We start from the raw sequence: 15,741 nt of genomic DNA, 5'->3' as shown, positions 1-15,741 counted from the left end.
CATGCAGAAACCTTTCCACGAGCACCCAGGGATGTGCACCCAGCACCACGTGCACGCACACGCAGCTAGAGAAAAGCACCTACCTTTTCACACACTGATGCCTAAGCAAACGCGTGGCCACACACACGCACACATCCGCAAGCGCGCCTACTCCCATCTATTGAGGGAAAGACGGACGAGCTCTTTGGTTGCTCTTCACAGGCTTGTCCCTGATCTATAGCTGAGGGCAAACACTTGTGTGCTTGTGGGAGAGCCTGTGTCTTTCCTGGAAGCGTTTGGGAGTTTTGCTCAGACGCGTGTTTCCTCAAGTTCAAGAATCAAGATCTAGGATACCTGCAGACAGGTGCCTGTTTGTGTGGAGACAGTCTGTTTGAAACTGTGTTCCTCAGCGCCCGCTCTTTCTCCCCGTCGCTCCACACGCCTGGGAGTCCCTTTCTTTCTCTCCACAAGCACGTGTGTTGACTTCGTCGCACATGTGCATCTGCACAAGCGTTGAGCTCAGCAGAGCGTGTCTCTTGACACTTGATGTGCGTTGGCTGTGTCTGCCTGCTCCAGTGAAGAGAGAAACGGGAAATCATCTTGGTAGAGGCAACAAAGCAAAAGCGAGGCAGGATTGACATCTGCTCAACAGAGACGGATTCCCTGCGCTGACACAGTTCACAGTTACACGAGAAGCAATCTGAGCGGTCCGTCGACCGGAGACGTGTTTCCCAAGAGGTCGTTTAGCGAGTGAACAGCAGTGTGCGCGACTTTCAGGAGTGTGCCTGGAAAGTGCCAGAATCACCAGGAGCATCTGTGCAAAAGCTGCTGCCTCTGTGACCGCATTGAGGCACGTTCGCGTGTCTGCGAGTATATAGACGGCTCTTTCGCGTTCACTCCGAGGGAAACGGTCCGCTATTGCTTCTGTGCGCACAGACGCGATTCCCTTGTCTCTTGCGAACACAGGGAACTCTGTGCATCCAAATCTACAGGCTAAGGACGCGTCTGCATATGTTTTGGTGAACAATCGAGTGTGCGTGTTCTGACAGCTGCCTCTATGCAGACGTCTCCACAGAGCCACTTCTGAATGCCCCGCAGCCCAGGACTGAATGGATACACTAACAAGTGCACCGGTGTGAGCAACCACATATGCAGAAGGACGTCTTTCATCTCACAGAAGCGCGAACGTCTTGGCGTTCAAGCACATGGCAGAAACAAGGTGTGAACAGATGAGCTGCTGCTATTTTCTCCGTTCGGCATGCTTCGTTGTAGCTCTCTTGCCGGTCGCCGGCTTAGCGGCTTGCTTTGCGCGACTAGCTCTGGGGAGAGAAGGAGATAGCGCCGGAAACCTCGCCTTTTGCCTTCTTCGGCGCTGGAACCTGGTTGCTGCGCCTTCTCTTTGTCCATGTGCACACACACGATTCCTCAGCGAAAACCATGCAGAAACCTTTCCACGAGCACCCAGGGATGTGCACCCAGCACCACGTGCACGCACACGCAGCTAGAGAAAAGCACCTACCTTTTCACACACTGATGCCTAAGCAAACGCGTGGCCACACACACGCACACATCCGCAAGCGCGCCTACTCCCATCTATTGAGGGAAAGACGGACGAGCTCTTTGGTTGCTCTTCACAGGCTTGTCCCTGATCTATAGCTGAGGGCAAACACTTGTGTGCTTGTGGGAGAGCCTGTGTCTTTCCTGGAAGCGTTTGGGAGTTTTGCTCAGACGCGTGTTTCCTCAAGTTCAAGAATCAAGATCTAGGATACCTGCAGACAGGTGCCTGTTTGTGTGGAGACAGTCTGTTTGAAACTGTGTTCCTCAGCGCCCGCTCTTTCTCCCCGTCGCTCCACACGCCTGGGAGTCCCTTTCTTTCTCTCCACAAGCACGTGTGTTGACTTCGTCGCACATGTGCATCTGCACAAGCGTTGAGCTCAGCAGAGCGTGTCTCTTGACACTTGATGTGCGTTGGCTGTGTCTGCCTGCTCCAGTGAAGAGAGAAACGGGAAATCATCTTGGTAGAGGCAACAAAGCAAAAGCGAGGCAGGATTGACATCTGCTCAACAGAGACGGATTCCCTGCGCTGACACAGTTCACAGTTACACGAGAAGCAATCTGAGCGGTCCGTCGACCGGAGACGTGTTTCCCAAGAGGTCGTTTAGCGAGTGAACAGCAGTGTGCGCGACTTTCAGGAGTGTGCCTGGAAAGTGCCAGAATCACCAGGAGCATCTGTGCAAAAGCTGCTGCCTCTGTGACCGCATTGAGGCACGTTCGCGTGTCTGCGAGTATATAGACGGCTCTTTCGCGTTCACTCCGAGGGAAACGGTCCGCTATTGCTTCTGTGCGCACAGACGCGATTCCCTTGTCTCTTGCGAACACAGGGAACTCTGTGCATCCAAATCTACAGGCTAAGGACGCGTCTGCATATGTTTTGGTGAACAATCGAGTGTGCGTGTTCTGACAGCTGCCTCTATGCAGACGTCTCCACAGAGCCACTTCTGAATGCCCCGCAGCCCAGGACTGAATGGATACACTAACAAGTGCACCGGTGTGAGCAACCACATATGCAGAAGGACGTCTTTCATCTCACAGAAGCGCGAACGTCTTGGCGTTCAAGCACATGGCAGAAACAAGGTGTGAACAGATGAGCTGCTGCTATTTTCTCCGTTCGGCATGCTTCGTTGTAGCTCTCTTGCCGGTCGCCGGCTTAGCGGCTTGCTTTGCGCGACTAGCTCTGGGGAGAGAAGGAGATAGCGCCGGAAACCTCGCCTTTTGCCTTCTTCGGCGCTGGAACCTGGTTGCTGCGCCTTCTCTTTGTCCATGTGCACACACACGATTCCTCAGCGAAAACCATGCAGAAACCTTTCCACGAGCACCCAGGGATGTGCACCCAGCACCACGTGCACGCACACGCAGCTAGAGAAAAGCACCTACCTTTTCACACACTGATGCCTAAGCAAACGCGTGGCCACACACACGCACACATCCGCAAGCGCGCCTACTCCCATCTATTGAGGGAAAGACGGACGAGCTCTTTGGTTGCTCTTCACAGGCTTGTCCCTGATCTATAGCTGAGGGCAAACACTTGTGTGCTTGTGGGAGAGCCTGTGTCTTTCCTGGAAGCGTTTGGGAGTTTTGCTCAGACGCGTGTTTCCTCAAGTTCAAGAATCAAGATCTAGGATACCTGCAGACAGGTGCCTGTTTGTGTGGAGACAGTCTGTTTGAAACTGTGTTCCTCAGCGCCCGCTCTTTCTCCCCGTCGCTCCACACGCCTGGGAGTCCCTTTCTTTCTCTCCACAAGCACGTGTGTTGACTTCGTCGCACATGTGCATCTGCACAAGCGTTGAGCTCAGCAGAGCGTGTCTCTTGACACTTGATGTGCGTTGGCTGTGTCTGCCTGCTCCAGTGAAGAGAGAAACGGGAAATCATCTTGGTAGAGGCAACAAAGCAAAAGCGAGGCAGGATTGACATCTGCTCAACAGAGACGGATTCCCTGCGCTGACACAGTTCACAGTTACACGAGAAGCAATCTGAGCGGTCCGTCGACCGGAGACGTGTTTCCCAAGAGGTCGTTTAGCGAGTGAACAGCAGTGTGCGCGACTTTCAGGAGTGTGCCTGGAAAGTGCCAGAATCACCAGGAGCATCTGTGCAAAAGCTGCTGCCTCTGTGACCGCATTGAGGCACGTTCGCGTGTCTGCGAGTATATAGACGGCTCTTTCGCGTTCACTCCGAGGGAAACGGTCCGCTATTGCTTCTGTGCGCACAGACGCGATTCCCTTGTCTCTTGCGAACACAGGGAACTCTGTGCATCCAAATCTACAGGCTAAGGACGCGTCTGCATATGTTTTGGTGAACAATCGAGTGTGCGTGTTCTGACAGCTGCCTCTATGCAGACGTCTCCACAGAGCCACTTCTGAATGCCCCGCAGCCCAGGACTGAATGGATACACTAACAAGTGCACCGGTGTGAGCAACCACATATGCAGAAGGACGTCTTTCATCTCACAGAAGCGCGAACGTCTTGGCGTTCAAGCACATGGCAGAAACAAGGTGTGAACAGATGAGCTGCGGCTATTTTCTCCGTTCGGCATGCTTCGTTGTAGCTCTCTTGCCGGTCGCCGGCTTAGCGGCTTGCTTTGCGCGACTAGCTCTGGGGAGAGAAGGAGATAGCGCCGGAAACCTCGCCTTTTGCCTTCTTCGGCGCTGGAACCTGGTTGCTGCGCCTTCTCTTTGTCCATGTGCACACACACGATTCCTCAGCGAAAACCATGCAGAAACCTTTCCACGAGCACCCAGGGATGTGCACCCAGCACCACGTGCACGCACACGCAGCTAGAGAAAAGCACCTACCTTTTCACACACTGATGCCTAAGCAAACGCGTGGCCACACACACGCACACATCCGCAAGCGCGCCTACTCCCATCTATTGAGGGAAAGACGGACGAGCTCTTTGGTTGCTCTTCACAGGCTTGTCCCTGATCTATAGCTGAGGGCAAACACTTGTGTGCTTGTGGGAGAGCCTGTGTCTTTCCTGGAAGCGTTTGGGAGTTTTGCTCAGACGCGTGTTTCCTCAAGTTCAAGAATCAAGATCTAGGATACCTGCAGACAGGTGCCTGTTTGTGTGGAGACAGTCTGTTTGAAACTGTGTTCCTCAGCGCCCGCTCTTTCTCCCCGTCGCTCCACACGCCTGGGAGTCCCTTTCTTTCTCTCCACAAGCACGTGTGTTGACTTCGTCGCACATGTGCATCTGCACAAGCGTTGAGCTCAGCAGAGCGTGTCTCTTGACACTTGATGTGCGTTGGCTGTGTCTGCCTGCTCCAGTGAAGAGAGAAACGGGAAATCATCTTGGTAGAGGCAACAAAGCAAAAGCGAGGCAGGATTGACATCTGCTCAACAGAGACGGATTCCCTGCGCTGACACAGTTCACAGTTACACGAGAAGCAATCTGAGCGGTCCGTCGACCGGAGACGTGTTTCCCAAGAGGTCGTTTAGCGAGTGAACAGCAGTGTGCGCGACTTTCAGGAGTGTGCCTGGAAAGTGCCAGAATCACCAGGAGCATCTGTGCAAAAGCTGCTGCCTCTGTGACCGCATTGAGGCACGTTCGCGTGTCTGCGAGTATATAGACGGCTCTTTCGCGTTCACTCCGAGGGAAACGGTCCGCTATTGCTTCTGTGCGCACAGACGCGATTCCCTTGTCTCTTGCGAACACAGGGAACTCTGTGCATCCAAATCTACAGGCTAAGGACGCGTCTGCATATGTTTTGGTGAACAATCGAGTGTGCGTGTTCTGACAGCTGCCTCTATGCAGACGTCTCCACAGAGCCACTTCTGAATGCCCCGCAGCCCAGGACTGAATGGATACACTAACAAGTGCACCGGTGTGAGCAACCACATATGCAGAAGGACGTCTTTCATCTCACAGAAGCGCGAACGTCTTGGCGTTCAAGCACATGGCAGAAACAAGGTGTGAACAGATGAGCTGCTGCTATTTTCTCCGTTCGGCATGCTTCGTTGTAGCTCTCTTGCCGGTCGCCGGCTTAGCGGCTTGCTTTGCGCGACTAGCTCTGGGGAGAGAAGGAGATAGCGCCGGAAACCTCGCCTTTTGCCTTCTTCGGCGCTGGAACCTGGTTGCTGCGCCTTCTCTTTGTCCATGTGCACACACACGATTCCTCAGCGAAAACCATGCAGAAACCTTTCCACGAGCACCCAGGGATGTGCACCCAGCACCACGTGCACGCACACGCAGCTAGAGAAAAGCACCTACCTTTTCACACACTGATGCCTAAGCAAACGCGTGGCCACACACACGCACACATCCGCAAGCGCGCCTACTCCCATCTATTGAGGGAAAGACGGACGAGCTCTTTGGTTGCTCTTCACAGGCTTGTCCCTGATCTATAGCTGAGGGCAAACACTTGTGTGCTTGTGGGAGAGCCTGTGTCTTTCCTGGAAGCGTTTGGGAGTTTTGCTCAGACGCGTGTTTCCTCAAGTTCAAGAATCAAGATCTAGGATACCTGCAGACAGGTGCCTGTTTGTGTGGAGACAGTCTGTTTGAAACTGTGTTCCTCAGCGCCCGCTCTTTCTCCCCGTCGCTCCACACGCCTGGGAGTCCCTTTCTTTCTCTCCACAAGCACGTGTGTTGACTTCGTCGCACATGTGCATCTGCACAAGCGTTGAGCTCAGCAGAGCGTGTCTCTTGACACTTGATGTGCGTTGGCTGTGTCTGCCTGCTCCAGTGAAGAGAGAAACGGGAAATCATCTTGGTAGAGGCAACAAAGCAAAAGCGAGGCAGGATTGACATCTGCTCAACAGAGACGGATTCCCTGCGCTGACACAGTTCACAGTTACACGAGAAGCAATCTGAGCGGTCCGTCGACCGGAGACGTGTTTCCCAAGAGGTCGTTTAGCGAGTGAACAGCAGTGTGCGCGACTTTCAGGAGTGTGCCTGGAAAGTGCCAGAATCACCAGGAGCATCTGTGCAAAAGCTGCTGCCTCTGTGACCGCATTGAGGCACGTTCGCGTGTCTGCGAGTATATAGACGGCTCTTTCGCGTTCACTCCGAGGGAAACGGTCCGCTATTGCTTCTGTGCGCACAGACGCGATTCCCTTGTCTCTTGCGAACACAGGGAACTCTGTGCATCCAAATCTACAGGCTAAGGACGCGTCTGCATATGTTTTGGTGAACAATCGAGTGTGCGTGTTCTGACAGCTGCCTCTATGCAGACGTCTCCACAGAGCCACTTCTGAATGCCCCGCAGCCCAGGACTGAATGGATACACTAACAAGTGCACCGGTGTGAGCAACCACATATGCAGAAGGACGTCTTTCATCTCACAGAAGCGCGAACGTCTTGGCGTTCAAGCACATGGCAGAAACAAGGTGTGAACAGATGAGCTGCTGCTATTTTCTCCGTTCGGCATGCTTCGTTGTAGCTCTCTTGCCGGTCGCCGGCTTAGCGGCTTGCTTTGCGCGACTAGCTCTGGGGAGAGAAGGAGATAGCGCCGGAAACCTCGCCTTTTGCCTTCTTCGGCGCTGGAACCTGGTTGCTGCGCCTTCTCTTTGTCCATGTGCACACACACGATTCCTCAGCGAAAACCATGCAGAAACCTTTCCACGAGCACCCAGGGATGTGCACCCAGCACCACGTGCACGCACACGCAGCTAGAGAAAAGCACCTACCTTTTCACACACTGATGCCTAAGCAAACGCGTGGCCACACACACGCACACATCCGCAAGCGCGCCTACTCCCATCTATTGAGGGAAAGACGGACGAGCTCTTTGGTTGCTCTTCACAGGCTTGTCCCTGATCTATAGCTGAGGGCAAACACTTGTGTGCTTGTGGGAGAGCCTGTGTCTTTCCTGGAAGCGTTTGGGAGTTTTGCTCAGACGCGTGTTTCCTCAAGTTCAAGAATCAAGATCTAGGATACCTGCAGACAGGTGCCTGTTTGTGTGGAGACAGTCTGTTTGAAACTGTGTTCCTCAGCGCCCGCTCTTTCTCCCCGTCGCTCCACACGCCTGGGAGTCCCTTTCTTTCTCTCCACAAGCACGTGTGTTGACTTCGTCGCACATGTGCATCTGCACAAGCGTTGAGCTCAGCAGAGCGTGTCTCTTGACACTTGATGTGCGTTGGCTGTGTCTGCCTGCTCCAGTGAAGAGAGAAACGGCAAATCATCTTGGTAGAGGCAACAAAGCAAAAGCGAGGCAGGATCGACATCTGCTCAACAGAGACGGATTCCCTGCGCTGACACAGTTCACAGTTACACGAGAAGCAATCTGAGCGGTCCGTCGACCGGAGACGTGTTTCCCAAGAGGTCGTTTAGCGAGTGAACAGCAGTGTGCGCGACTTTCAGGAGTGTGCCTGGAAAGTGCCAGAATCACCAGGAGCATCTGTGCAAAAGCTGCTGCCTCTGTGACCGCATTGAGGCACGTTCGCGTGTCTGCGAGTATATAGACGGCTCTTTCGCGTTCACTCCGAGGGAAACGGTCCGCTATTGCTTCTGTGCGCACAGACGCGATTCCCTTGTCTCTTGCGAACACAGGGAACTCTGTGCATCCAAATCTACAGGCTAAGGACGCGTCTGCATATGTTTTGGTGAACAATCGAGTGTGCGTGTTCTGACAGCTGCCTCTATGCAGACGTCTCCACAGAGCCACTTCTGAATGCCCCGCAGCCCAGGACTGAATGGATACACTAACAAGTGCACCGGTGTGAGCAACCACATATGCAGAAGGACGTCTTTCATCTCACAGAAGCGCGAACGTCTTGGCGTTCAAGCACATGGCAGAAACAAGGTGTGAACAGATGAGCTGCTGCTATTTTCTCCGTTCGGCATGCTTCGTTGTAGCTCTCTTGCCGGTCGCCGGCTTAGCGGCTTGCTTTGCGCGACTAGCTCTGGGGAGAGAAGGAGATAGCGCCGGAAACCTCGCCTTTTGCCTTCTTCGGCGCTGGAACCTGGTTGCTGCGCCTTCTCTTTGTCCATGTGCACACACACGATTCCTCAGCGAAAACCATGCAGAAACCTTTCCACGAGCACCCAGGGATGTGCACCCAGCACCACGTGCACGCACACGCAGCTAGAGAAAAGCACCTACCTTTTCACACACTGATGCCTAAGCAAACGCGTGGCCACACACACGCACACATCCGCAAGCGCGCCTACTCCCATCTATTGAGGGAAAGACGGACGAGCTCTTTGGTTGCTCTTCACAGGCTTGTCCCTGATCTATAGCTGAGGGCAAACACTTGTGTGCTTGTGGGAGAGCCTGTGTCTTTCCTGGAAGCGTTTGGGAGTTTTGCTCAGACGCGTGTTTCCTCAAGTTCAAGAATCAAGATCTAGGATACCTGCAGACAGGTGCCTGTTTGTGTGGAGACAGTCTGTTTGAAACTGTGTTCCTCAGCGCCCGCTCTTTCTCCCCGTCGCTCCACACGCCTGGGAGTCCCTTTCTTTCTCTCCACAAGCACGTGTGTTGACTTCGTCGCACATGTGCATCTGCACAAGCGTTGAGCTCAGCAGAGCGTGTCTCTTGACACTTGATGTGCGTTGGCTGTGTCTGCCTGCTCCAGTGAAGAGAGAAACGGGAAATCATCTTGGTAGAGGCAACAAAGCAAAAGCGAGGCAGGATCGACATCTGCTCAACAGAGACGGATTCCCTGCGCTGACACAGTTCACAGTTACACGAGAAGCAATCTGAGCGGTCCGTCGACCGGAGACGTGTTTCCCAAGAGGTCGTTTAGCGAGTGAACAGCAGTGTGCGCGACTTTCAGGAGTGTGCCTGGAAAGTGCCAGAATCACCAGGAGCATCTGTGCAAAAGCTGCTGCCTCTGTGACCGCATTGAGGCACGTTCGCGTGTCTGCGAGTATATAGACGGCTCTTTCGCGTTCACTCCGAGGGAAACGGTCCGCTATTGCTTCTGTGCGCACAGACGCGATTCCCTTGTCTCTTGCGAACACAGGGAACTCTGTGCATCCAAATCTACAGGCTAAGGACGCGTCTGCATATGTTTTGGTGAACAATCGAGTGTGCGTGTTCTGACAGCTGCCTCTATGCAGACGTCTCCACAGAGCCACTTCTGAATGCCCCGCAGCCCAGGACTGAATGGATACACTAACAAGTGCACCGGTGTGAGCAACCACATATGCAGAAGGACGTCTTTCATCTCACAGAAGCGCGAACGTCTTGGCGTTCAAGCACATGGCAGAAACAAGGTGTGAACAGATGAGCTGCTGCTATTTTCTCCGTTCGGCATGCTTCGTTGTAGCTCTCTTGCCGGTCGCCGGCTTAGCGGCTTGCTTTGCGCGACTAGCTCTGGGGAGAGAAGGAGATAGCGCCGGAAACCTCGCCTTTTGCCTTCTTCGGCGCTGGAACCTGGTTGCTGCGCCTTCTCTTTGTCCATGTGCACACACACGATTCCTCAGCGAAAACCATGCAGAAACCTTTCCACGAGCACCCAGGGATGTGCACCCAGCACCACGTGCACGCACACGCAGCTAGAGAAAAGCACCTACCTTTTCACACACTGATGCCTAAGCAAACGCGTGGCCACACACACGCACACATCCGCAAGCGCGCCTACTCCCATCTATTGAGGGAAAGACGGACGAGCTCTTTGGTTGCTCTTCACAGGCTTGTCCCTGATCTATAGCTGAGGGCAAACACTTGTGTGCTTGTGGGAGAGCCTGTGTCTTTCCTGGAAGCGTTTGGGAGTTTTGCTCAGACGCGTGTTTCCTCAAGTTCAAGAATCAAGATCTAGGATACCTGCAGACAGGTGCCTGTTTGTGTGGAGACAGTCTGTTTGAAACTGTGTTCCTCAGCGCCCGCTCTTTCTCCCCGTCGCTCCACACGCCTGGGAGTCCCTTTCTTTCTCTCCACAAGCACGTGTGTTGACTTCGTCGCACATGTGCATCTGCACAAGCGTTGAGCTCAGCAGAGCGTGTCTCTTGACACTTGATGTGCGTTGGCTGTGTCTGCCTGCTCCAGTGAAGAGAGAAACGGCAAATCATCTTGGTAGAGGCAACAAAGCAAAAGCGAGGCAGGATTGACATCTGCTCAACAGAGACGGATTCCCTGCGCTGACACAGTTCACAGTTACACGAGAAGCAATCTGAGCGGTCCGTCGACCGGAGACGTGTTTCCCAAGAGGTCGTTTAGCGAGTGAACAGCAGTGTGCGCGACTTTCAGGAGTGTGCCTGGAAAGTGCCAGAATCACCAGGAGCATCTGTGCAAAAGCTGCTGCCTCTGTGACCGCATTGAGGCACGTTCGCGTGTCTGCGAGTATATAGACGGCTCTTTCGCGTTCACTCCGAGGGAAACGGTCCGCTATTGCTTCTGTGCGCACAGACGCGATTCCCTTGTCTCTTGCGAACACAGGGAACTCTGTGCATCCAAATCTACAGGCTAAGGACGCGTCTGCATATGTTTTGGTGAACAATCGAGTGTGCGTGTTCTGACAGCTGCCTCTATGCAGACGTCTCCACAGAGCCACTTCTGAATGCCCCGCAGCCCAGGACTGAATGGATACACTAACAAGTGCACCGGTGTGAGCAACCACATATGCAGAAGGACGTCTTTCATCTCACAGAAGCGCGAACGTCTTGGCGTTCAAGCACATGGCAGAAACAAGGTGTGAACAGATGAGCTGCTGCTATTTTCTCCGTTCGGCATGCTTCGTTGTAGCTCTCTTGCCGGTCGCCGGCTTAGCGGCTTGCTTTGCGCGACTAGCTCTGGGGAGAGAAGGAGATAGCGCCGGAAACCTCGCCTTTTGCCTTCTTCGGCGCTGGAACCTGGTTGCTGCGCCTTCTCTTTGTCCATGTGCACACACACGATTCCTCAGCGAAAACCATGCAGAAACCTTTCCACGAGCACCCAGGGATGTGCACCCAGCACCACGTGCACGCACACGCAGCTAGAGAAAAGCACCTACCTTTTCACACACTGATGCCTAAGCAAACGCGTGGCCACACACACGCACACATCCGCAAGCGCGCCTACTCCCATCTATTGAGGGAAAGACGGACGAGCTCTTTGGTTGCTCTTCACAGGCTTGTCCCTGATCTATAGCTGAGGGCAAACACTTGTGTGCTTGTGGGAGAGCCTGTGTCTTTCCTGGAAGCGTTTGGGAGTTTTGCTCAGACGCGTGTTTCCTCAAGTTCAAGAATCAAGATCTAGGATACCTGCAGACAGGTGCCTGTTTGTGTGGAGACAGTCTGTTTGAAACTGTGTTCCTCAGCGCCCGCTCTTTCTCCCCGTCGCTCCACACGCCTGGGAGTCCCTTTCTTTCTCTCCACAAGCACGTGTGTTGACTTCGTCGCACATGTGCATCTGCACAAGCGTTGAGCTCAGCAGAGCGTGTCTCTTGACACTTGATGTGCGTTGGCTGTGTCTGCCTGCTCCAGTGAAGAGAGAAACGGGAAATCATCTTGGTAGAGGCAACAAAGCAAAAGCGAGGCAGGATCGACATCTGCTCAACAGAGACGGATTCCCTGCGCTGACACAGTTCACAGTTACACGAGAAGCAATCTGAGCGGTCCGTCGACCGGAGACGTGTTTCCCAAGAGGTCGTTTAGCGAGTGAACAGCAGTGTGCGCGACTTTCAGGAGTGTGCCTGGAAAGTGCCAGAATCACCAGGAGCATCTGTGCAAAAGCTGCTGCCTCTGTGACCGCATTGAGGCACGTTCGCGTGTCTGCGAGTATATAGACGGCTCTTTCGCGTTCACTCCGAGGGAAACGGTCCGCTATTGCTTCTGTGCGCACAGACGCGATTCCCTTGTCTCTTGCGAACACAGGGAACTCTGTGCATCCAAATCTACAGGCTAAGGACGCGTCTGCATATGTTTTGGTGAACAATCGAGTGTGCGTGTTCTGACAGCTGCCTCTATGCAGACGTCTCCACAGAGCCACTTCTGAATGCCCCGCAGCCCAGGACTGAATGGATACACTAACAAGTGCACCGGTGTGAGCAACCACATATGCAGAAGGACGTCTTTCATCTCACAGAAGCGCGAACGTCTTGGCGTTCAAGCACATGGCAGAAACAAGGTGTGAACAGATGAGCTGCTGCTATTTTCTCCGTTCGGCATGCTTCGTTGTAGCTCTCTTGCCGGTCGCCGGCTTAGCGGCTTGCTTTGCGCGACTAGCTCTGGGGAGAGAAGGAGATAGCGCCGGAAACCTCGCCTTTTGCCTTCTTCGGCGCTGGAACCTGGTTGCTGCGCCTTCTCTTTGTCCATGTGCACACACACGATTCCTCAGCGAAAACCATGCAGAAACCTTTCCACGAGCACCCAGGGATGTGCACCCAGCACCACGTGCACGCACACGCAGCTAGAGAAAAGCACCTACCTTTTCACACACTGATGCCTAAGCAAACGCGTGGCCACACACACACACACATCCGCAAGCGCGCCTACTCCCATCTATTGAGGGAAAGACGGACGAGCTCTTTGGTTGCTCTTCACAGGCTTGTCCCTGATCTATAGCTGAGGGCAAACACTTGTGTGCTTGTGGGAGAGCCTGTGTCTTTCCTGGAAGCGTTTGGGAGTTTTGCTCAGACGCGTGTTTCCTCAAGTTCAAGAATCAAGATCTAGGATACCTGCAGACAGGTGCCTGTTTGTGTGGAGACAGTCTGTTTGAAACTGTGTTCCTCAGCGCCCGCTCTTTCTCCCCGTCGCTCCACACGCCTGGGAGTCCCTTTCTTTCTCTCCACAAGCACGTGTGTTGACTTCGTCGCACATGTGCATCTGCACAAGCGTTGAGCTCAGCAGAGCGTGTCTCTTGACACTTGATGTGCGTTGGCTGTGTCTGCCTGCTCCAGTGAAGAGAGAAACGGGAAATCATCTTGGTAGAGGCAACAAAGCAAAAGCGAGGCAGGATCGACATCTGCTCAACAGAGACGGATTCCCTGCGCTGACACAGTTCACAGTTACACGAGAAGCAATCTGAGCGGTCCGTCGACCGGAGACGTGTTTCCCAAGAGGTCGTTTAGCGAGTGAACAGCAGTGTGCGCGACTTTCAGGAGTGTGCCTGGAAAGTGCCAGAATCACCAGGAGCATCTGTGCAAAAGCTGCTGCCTCTGTGACCGCATTGAGGCACGTTCGCGTGTCTGCGAGTATATAGACGGCTCTTTCGCGTTCACTCCGAGGGAAACGGTCCGCTATTGCTTCTGTGCGCACAGACGCGATTCCCTTGTCTCTTGCGAACACAGGGAACTCTGTGCATCCAAATCTACAGGCTAAGGACGCGTCTGCATATGTTTTGGTGAACAATCGAGTGTGCGTGTTCTGACAGCTGCCTCTATGCAGACGTCTCCACAGAGCCACTTCTGAATGCCCCGCAGCCCAGGACTGAATGGATACACTAACAAGTGCACCGGTGTGAGCAACCACATATGCAGAAGGACGTCTTTCATCTCACAGAAGCGCGAACGTCTTGGCGTTCAAGCACATGGCAGAAACAAGGTGTGAACAGATGAGCTGCTGCTATTTTCTCCGTTCGGCATGCTTCGTTGTAGCTCTCTTGCCGGTCGCCGGCTTAGCGGCTTGCTTTGCGCGACTAGCTCTGGGGAGAGAAGGAGATAGCGCCGGAAACCTCGCCTTTTGCCTTCTTCGGCGCTGGAACCTGGTTGCTGCGCCTTCTCTTTGTCCATGTGCACACACACGATTCCTCAGCGAAAACCATGCAGAAACCTTTCCACGAGCACCCAGGGATGTGCACCCAGCACCACGTGCACGCACACGCAGCTAGAGAAAAGCACCTACCTTTTCACACACTGATGCCTAAGCAAACGCGTGGCCACACACACGCACACATCCGCAAGCGCGCCTACTCCCATCTATTGAGGGAAAGACGGACGAGCTCTTTGGTTGCTCTTCACAGGCTTGTCCCTGATCTATAGCTGAGGGCAAACACTTGTGTGCTTGTGGGAGAGCCTGTGTCTTTCCTGGAAGCGTTTGGGAGTTTTGCTCAGACGCGTGTTTCCTCAAGTTCAAGAATCAAGATCTAGGATACCTGCAGACAGGTGCCTGTTTGTGTGGAGACAGTCTGTTTGAAACTGTGTTCCTCAGCGCCCGCTCTTTCTCCCCGTCGCTCCACACGCCTGGGAGTCCCTTTCTTTCTCTCCACAAGCACGTGTGTTGACTTCGTCGCACATGTGCATCTGCACAAGCGTTGAGCTCAGCAGAGCGTGTCTCTTGACACTTGATGTGCGTTGGCTGTGTCTGCCTGCTCCAGTGAAGAGAGAAACGGCAAATCATCTTGGTAGAGGCAACAAAGCAAAAGCGAGGCAGGATCGACATCTGCTCAACAGAGACGGATTCCCTGCGCTGACACAGTTCACAGTTACACGAGAAGCAATCTGAGCGGTCCGTCGACCGGAGACGTGTTTCCCAAGAGGTCGTTTAGCGAGTGAACAGCAGTGTGCGCGACTTTCAGGAGTGTGCCTGGAAAGTGCCAGAATCACCAGGAGCATCTGTGCAAAAGCTGCTGCCTCTGTGACCGCATTGAGGCACGTTCGCGTGTCTGCGAGTATATAGACGGCTCTTTCGCGTTCACTCCGAGGGAAACGGTCCGCTATTGCTTCTGTGCGCACAGACGCGATTCCCTTGTCTCTTGCGAACACAGGGAACTCTGTGCATCCAAATCTACAGGCTAAGGACGCGTCTGCATATGTTTTGGTGAACAATCGAGTGTGCGTGTTCTGACAGCTGCCTCTATGCAGACGTCTCCACAGAGCCACTTCTGAATGCCCCGCAGCCCAGGACTGAATGGATACACTAACAAGTGCACCGGTGTGAGCAACCACATATGCAGAAGGACGTCTTTCATCTCACAGAAGCGCGAACGTCTTGGCGTTCAAGCACATGGCAGAAACAAGGTGTGAACAGATGAGCTGCTGCTATTTTCTCCGTTCGGCATGCTTCGTTGTAGCTCTCTTGCCGGTCGCCGGCTTAGCGGCTTGCTTTGCGCGACTAGCTCTGGGGAGAGAAGGAGATAGCGCCGGAAACCTCGCCTTTTGCCTTCTTCGGCGCTGGAACCTGGTTGCTGCGCCTTCTCTTTGTCCATGTGCACACACACGATTCCTCAGCGAAAACCATGCAGAAACCTTTCCACGAGCACCCAGGGATGTGCACCCAGCACCACGTGCACGCACACGCAGCTAGAGAAAAGCACCTACCTTTTCACACACTGATGCCTAAGCAAACGCGTGGCCACACACACGCACACATCCGCAAGCGCGCCTACTCCCATCTATTGAGGGAAAGACGGA

The sequence above is a fragment of the Patagioenas fasciata genome, chromosome 28 (assembly GCF_037038585.1).
Source record: "Patagioenas fasciata isolate bPatFas1 chromosome 28, bPatFas1.hap1, whole genome shotgun sequence".
Lineage (NCBI taxonomy): Eukaryota > Metazoa > Chordata > Aves > Columbiformes > Columbidae > Patagioenas > Patagioenas fasciata.
The sequence above is the reverse complement of the archived record's forward strand: the minus strand, read 5'-3'. Positions refer to the sequence as shown.